Here is a 7,500-nt window from a genome sequence, read left to right on the forward strand (position 1 = left end):
ACCTTTTCCAAGTGTCCCTCCCAATTCTTACTCTGAAACTCCTTGCTCCCCAGATAAACCCCCAAGCACTTAAGGCCCTCCCTGCTCCAGTCCAGCCCTGCTGGTAGGGTGAGACGCCTCTGGTTTCCCCACCGCCCTAGCACCAACCCCTCACACTTCTCCCAATTTACCTTGGCCGATGAAGCCTTCTCATACACTGCAAGGCCCTCTAAGAGTGTCTGGACATCCGCCTGTTGTTCTAAAAACACTGTTATATCATCCGCATACGCAGACACTGCTAAGGAAACGCCCTGTTCCCTCCCTGTAAAGGACAGCTCTGTCAGTCTTCTCCTAAGCAAGGCCAGGAGAGGCTCTATGGCCCCTGGATAGGGGGCACCCCTGCCTGATCCCCCTATGGACCCCCACTGGGAGACTAAGCCTCCCCCCACACCTTTAGGCCCAGGACTCGCCCCCCCCATCAGCTGTTGAACAGCAGCACTCAGTTCATCCAGGGAAAGGCTAGAGTCTAGTGAGGCTGACTCCGCTTCACCCAGCTTAGGCAGTCCCTCCAATATCTCCTTCACACACTCCTGATCACAGCTCCCCGTGCTGTAGAGGTCTGCATAGAACTCAGCCGACAGTCTTCTCATATCTGCAGGGTCGGTTGTTACTCCCCCACCCGGGGTCTTCAGATGCAACTTTCTATTATGCTGCCTCTCTTTTCGCTCTAATTTGAAAAAAAAAACGAGGTGGGAGCGTCCATGTCATTAATAGAGGCTATGCGCCCCTTGACCATAGCCCCCTTCGCTTTCTCCTGGAGAAAAGTGAAAACCACAACAGTTATGCTCTATGTAAGCACAACTAGCGATTCATCCAGACAGATTGATGAAAACAACCATTTCGCGGCAGAAAATAGATTTTTAGAAGCTGCATTCTCGTTGCCCCGATCACCGCCATTACATGGATATACTGGCTCGCGCTGGATTTTACATTTCTTCTACAGGCCTCCGAACTACACCAAAGTGATCTCGGTGAGTCAAACGTCTTATAATATGTCGTAAATAAGGTCCAGGTTGTCAAAAACGAGCATTGTCCTTTAAGCTTGTGAAATAGCCTACAATGCTCCGCCCCAGTGTTATATGCATAAATATTGACAAAAATATAAATGGTGTCCCTGATCTTTGCCTGCACTACCAGCAGTCTAGCCTTCACCACCTCACACACCTCTACACCTGCCAGGTTCGTACGCTGTGAGAAGCCTATTGCTACTCCAGCACTGAAATTAGTCCCATGGCTTAAAAACACCCGCCCCTCCCAACCCATTCCCCATGCTACCTCCCTGTCTACAGTACTGTGGACCTCCTGCATAAATAACACATCCAGGTTTTTTGACCTAACCAGCTCATTTATCATCAAACCCAGTTTCCTCCTGTCCCGTCCTCCATTAATGTTTAGAGTGCCTCTTCAACCCCTCCATGAAGAGACAGAGAAGAAGCAACCAGCATGAAAACACAGTTGGAAAACCCCTGTAAGAGAAGGAAAACACCTTGGGGTGAATTCACTAAAGGATTGCGCAGCTTTTCCTGACGCAAAACCTGTGCAAATAAGTAAAAAATAAACTTTGCTATTCACAAAGCCCTCGCAAAGGGTGAAATACGGTGTTAACTGCGTTGCCTTCGTCATAGCGTTTCTCTGCGCCGGTGTTATTAGCTGATATTTAAATTAGGTAATATGGGCGGGGAATGTTACCCTTTCTATGCAAATGAACTTATTATTATTGCATAATCCGCCCAATTCACAAAGATCAGCGCCAATTGCTTCACGCTATTAAAGTGAAATTCATTCAATTTTCAGAGACGTGGTGGTATTTAAGCGCAAGGGGTGTGTCATGGCCAGCCTTTCCGCTGATCATGGCAGCAGTGATTGCGAGGCGAAAGCATCACAATGCCAGGCATGTTGTTCGTGAGAGAATATTTAGAAGAAGAATGTCACTTTTTGATTTAACACTAGAACCACCGCGGCTCACTATATAACTTTATTGGCCAGTAGCCGTTCAATGGATGTACCGTAAGAACGCATAGTTTTTACGGTATACAGTCTTTTTTTCTTGTTTTTTTATACCTTTATAAAACCAGGTTAAAAAACTCATTGAGATTAAAATCTCTTTTACAAGAGAATCCTGGCCAAGAGAGGCAGCAACAGTTTCCTGAAAAAAGACATAAAGGTTACGATACAGAACTAGACATAAAGGTTACGATACACAATGACAACAAAAAACAACAACCGCTACAACAATGACAACAAATGTTAACAAGAATAGCTCAAAGCGCAAAATCAGTAATATTTCATATGACGATCAGTTAACAATTACAACTACGAATAGTTGTCTTAGGATTTTACTGTACAACTCAAGGCTTAATGTTGTCCTTTCATACTACTCACAAAATGACTATATGGCAATAAAATAACACAACAAAATGTTACTGTATCTTCGCACTTTAACAAGAAAAGTATAGCCTACACTTCACAAAAGGAAAGAAATCGATGAAACGGCTACAAGAACAGCATTTTGGCCAAGGATCCAAATAAAACAGTAGCCTACTGTACAGATGTAGCATAGAACGTAGATACATAATACTTATCTAATTAATAATTAAGTTAATATATGAGAATGCATCGCTTTTTATGGTAGGCTAGGCCTATACGTCTTGTGATTACAGATGCAGCATAGAACTTCGATGTTTAATAATGATCTAATAAAATGTATAATTATCTAGTTGATATATGAATAAAACAATAAGCCGTTTTATTGGCTATGGGCTACTAGTTGTAGGCTATACACGAGTTTATGCACTCTGCTCTTATGCACGGTTGAGGCGGCAGCTCAAATACACTTCGCACATATCCTCTGCACCTTGGCAGTGCAACTGCCACAGACAGCTTTGGTGCACTTCATGCATTGGTAGACAGTTCTGTTCTTGCTGCAGCTTGTCTTCACCATGCAGGTTTTTTTTGGGGGGGGGGGGGATTCTTCTGTGGACACTGAGGGGCACCGCCGGTAGCTGTTTAGACGCCAGAGCGCGCAGCTCTTCAGCCAACTGGAGGATGAAGTCGCGTCTGGGGAGGCTCTGTAGACTATGCGTCTCTCCACCAGTGCCCAGCGAGTCCAAGCTCCCCCAATGAATAATACTTATTTATAATAGCCTACATAGCGCGAAACTGTGGATATAATAGGCTATACGCGAAACTGCGCATTCCCTATAGCCGTTCATTGAACGGCTGGCGGCTGATATAGGTATAAATTAAAATAACATACACAATATATTTTTTTATTTGAATGGTCTTGAAAATATTTCGCTTTTGTATTATATGTGACGGCAGGTATCATCTTCAGCCATGGATGATGACTCCCGTGCGTAATCCTTCCAACGTTGGAGAGGCGGCGTACAACCGGGCTCACATCAGGACGCGCGGTGTGATTGAGTGCACATTGGAATCCTGAAAAGCCGTTTAGATGCCTAGATTGTACCGGTGGGGCAATGTTATACACTCCCCCAAAAGTATGCCAGATCATCGTAGTGTGCTGCATCTTGCATAACATAAAATTACCATTTTTCCTTTGTTCGTCTTTTCAAATCATTCCACCTCTGTTTGCAGTCTTCCGCGTTTACACACACCAATGGCACTGACTGATTGGGAAATTAAACCGCAAATATGATTTTTTGCTGCAGCCATGATATTTTTTGCGGAAAGCTGTGAGACATGTTTTTGAACCTCATCCGTGAGGACTTCAAGTTCGCTGTCTGAAAATCGTATCTCTCTTTTTCTGTCTGCCATCGTCCAATGATATGCATACGAGTTGTATGCGCTGTATGCGCAGTATTTATAGTCATTTCCTATATCAGCAGCAAATTGCACTCAGCCGCAAACACCGAATGGGCGTGTTTGCGCTGGGATATTATTAGCGCAATGTCTTTAGTGAATAGGTTTTTACAACGGAGCACATAGCTGGAGCAACTGACGCTCAATGTAATGGTGCAATTAACGGCCGCAATTCTGCTTTAGTGAATTCGCCCCCTTGTGTGTGTCACCCATTTTGAAACCCCAAATTAGTTTTTCTGTTCTTAAAATGTCATTTATAGACTTATACACCTTTCATCTCCTTCCTGATCCTAGTCAGGATCTTTTTCAGTCTGTACCGTTTCTGCTGGGCCAGTTCCGCAGAGCTTGCTAGCTTTGTAGCCTTTACGATGGAAACCATAAGCCTGACTGGATCAAAATCCAGAAATATCAGAAATATCCACAATGCGCTTGCCTTTTGTGGCATCCAGGAACTCCTCCAACTCCTTCACTGATAACACCTGCTGCTCCTCCAACTCCTTCACTGGCAACACCTGCTGCTCCTCCAACTCCTTCACTGGTAACACCTGCTGCTCCTCCAACTCCTTCACTGATAACACCTTATGCTCCTCCAACTCCTTCACTGATAACACCTGCTGCTCCTCCAACGCCTTCACTGATAACACCTGCTGCTCCTCCAACTCCTTCACTGATAACACCTGCTGCTCCTCCAACCCCTTCACAACTGCTGCTCCTCCAACTCCCCCACAGCTTCAGAGCTCTGTGAGGCCATTTCAGAGAACTGTGACAGGGTTTCATCCTCCTCCCCCATCTCCTGGTCCTCCACCTCCCCGCTAACCCCAGCTTCTATCACCCCCCCACCCCCTACCTCCATGCGCCCCTCCACCTGGACTCCACTGCCGTGTCCACCTGCCGTCCCCACCTCTTCCCCTGACATCCCCACCTCTTCACCTGACGTCCCCACCTCTTCCCCTGACGTCCCCACCTCTTCCCCTGACGTCCCTACCTCTTCCCCTGATGTCCCCACCTCTTCACCTGACCTCCCCACCTCTTCACCTGACCTCCCCACCTCTTCACCTGACGTCCCCACCTCTTCCCCTGACATCCCCACCTCTTCACCTGACGTCCCCACCTCTTCCCCTGACGTCCCCACCTCTTCCCCTGACGTCCCCACCTCTTCACCTGACCTCCCCACCTCTTCACCTGACGTCCCCACCTCTTCACCTGACGTCCCCACCTCTTCCCCTGATGTCCCACCTCTTCCCCTGACGTCCCCATCTCTTCACCTATTGCCCCACCTCTTCCCCTGACTCCCCCACCTCTTCACCTGCCGTCCCCACCTCCTCCCTCTCCCCCTGTGAGGACTCCACCTGCTCTCCATCAGAGACTGCAGCTCTATCCTGAGCCTCTGCCTGCTGCTGTGGGGGAGCCCCCTCTGCTACTGCACTGGCTAACGTCTCTCCCTCCGGCCCCCTGCTGTCAGCTCCCCCGTCCTCACTCTGCACACCATTATCCCCCTACCCCTCCATCAGCTACCCCTACCCCTCCATCATCTACCCCTACACCTCCATCAGCTACCCCTACACCTCCATCAGCTACCCCTACCCCTCCATCAGCTACCCCTAAACCTCCATCAGCTACCCCTACCCCTCCATCAGCTACCCCTACACCTCCATCAGCTACCCCTACCCCTCCATCAGCTACCCCTACACCTCCATCAGCTACCCCTACCCCTCCATCATTATCCCCTACACCTCCATCAACTACCCCTACACCTCCATCAACTACCCCTACACCTCCATCAGCTACCCCTACCCCTCCATCAGCTACCCCTACACCTCCATCAGCTACCCCTACCCCTCCATCAGCTACCCCTACACCTCCATCAGCTACCCCTACCCCTCCATCATCTACCCCTACACCTCCATCAGCTACCCCTACACCTCCATCATCTACCCCTACCCCTCCATCATCAACCCCTACACCTCCATCAGCTACCCCAACACCTCCATCAGCTACCCCTACCCCTCCATCAGCTACCCCTACACCTCCATCATTATCCCCTACACCTCCATCAGCTACCCCTACCCCTCCATCAGCTACCCCTACACCTCCATCAGCTACCCCTACACCTCCATTATCTACCCCTACCCCTCCATCAGCTACCCCTACACCTCTATCATCTACCCCTACACCTCCATCAGCTACCCCTACACCTCCATCAGCTACCCCTACCCCTCCATCAGCTACCCCTACCCCTCCATCAGGTACCCCTACCCCTCCATCAGCTACCCCTACCCCTCCATCAGGTACCCCTACCCCTCCATCAGCTACCCCTACACATCCATCAGGTACCCCTACCCCTCTATCAGGTACCCCTACCCCTCCATCAGCTACCCCTACCCCACCATCAGCTACCCCTACACCTCCATCAGGTACCCCTACCCCTCCATCAGCTACCCCTACCCCTCCATCAGCTACCCCTACACCTCCATCAGCTACCCCTACACCTCCATCAGCTACCCCTACACCTCCATCATCTACCCTTACATCTCCATCAGCTACCCCTACCCCTCCATCAGCTACCCCTACACCTCCATCAGCTACCCCTACACCTCCATCATTATCCCCTACACCTCCATCAGCTACCCCTACACCTCCATCAGCTACCCCTACACCTCCATCATTATCCCCTACACCTCCATCAGCTACCCCTACACCTCCATCAGCTACCCCTACACCTCCATCAGCTACCCCTACACCTCCATCAGCTACCTGCTGGCCACCTGAGCCCCTCTCTACCTCACGGTCTCCAGCATGACCACTGCTGCCAGCCTCCTCCTCCCTCTGCCCATCCCTACCGGCCGTAGTACCAGTCTGATTGGTGGACTGTGAGGTGCCCTCCCCCCCCGCTGCCCTCTCTCTGTTCGGACAGGATGCCCGCTTATGCCCTACTGCTCCACACCCAAAACATTTCAAACTCCCCGCACTTGCATAAACAACATAGTAACCACCCTCATGTTTCACTTTAAATGAAGCATCTAGGGCCATAGCCTGATGGTGTAAATACCTGAAGCGCTGCCTGCGTAGGGACTGCACATTCCTCAGCCTGGCATCTCTACATCCCCGCCGCACAGTTCAAAACCTACCGGACATCTTTCCAAAGCCTGACAGCTCACGCTCTAAAACCTTGTTAGCAATAAACGGAGGCACGCCAGACACGGTGACCCGTGTAGCTGGCGCCACCAGAGGTGAAACGGCCCAACATCCATCCAGTATTATGCCCCGCGTGACCGCCTCGCGCACATCATCTACCTCACGCTAAAAAGCAATGACACCCTTGTTCATCCGAGAGCCATACGTGATGCTGTCAAAGCCAACCTGTTCACCTATAGCCAACAGCACCTGCTCCACTGTAGGAGAGAGAGAGAGAGAGAGAGAGAGACCCTCCCCCTGAACACATGGACTGGGTAGGAGAGAGAGAGAGAGAGAGAGAGAGAGAGAGAGAGAGAGAGAGACCCTCCCCCTGAACACCTGGACTGGGTAGGAGAGAGAGAGAGACCCTCCCCCTGAACACCTGGACTGGGTAGGAGAGAGAGAGAGAGAGAGAGAGAGAGAGAGACCCTTCCCTTGAACACCTGGACTGGGTAGCAGAGAGAG

The 7,500-nt window shown here is 50.0% G+C and overlaps 1 protein-coding gene across 1 annotated transcript in view; it reads right to left on the minus strand.

Moving 5' to 3' along the window:
- Positions 1–7,500, minus strand: part of LOC311329828 (collagen alpha-1(XX) chain-like) — a 99,567-nt gene that overhangs the window by 15,094 nt on the left and 76,973 nt on the right. The window lies entirely within an intron of this gene.

This window comes from Borostomias antarcticus, assembly GCF_949987555.1.
Source record: "Borostomias antarcticus genome assembly, chromosome: 3".
Classification (NCBI taxonomy): domain Eukaryota; kingdom Metazoa; phylum Chordata; class Actinopteri; order Stomiiformes; family Stomiidae; genus Borostomias; species Borostomias antarcticus.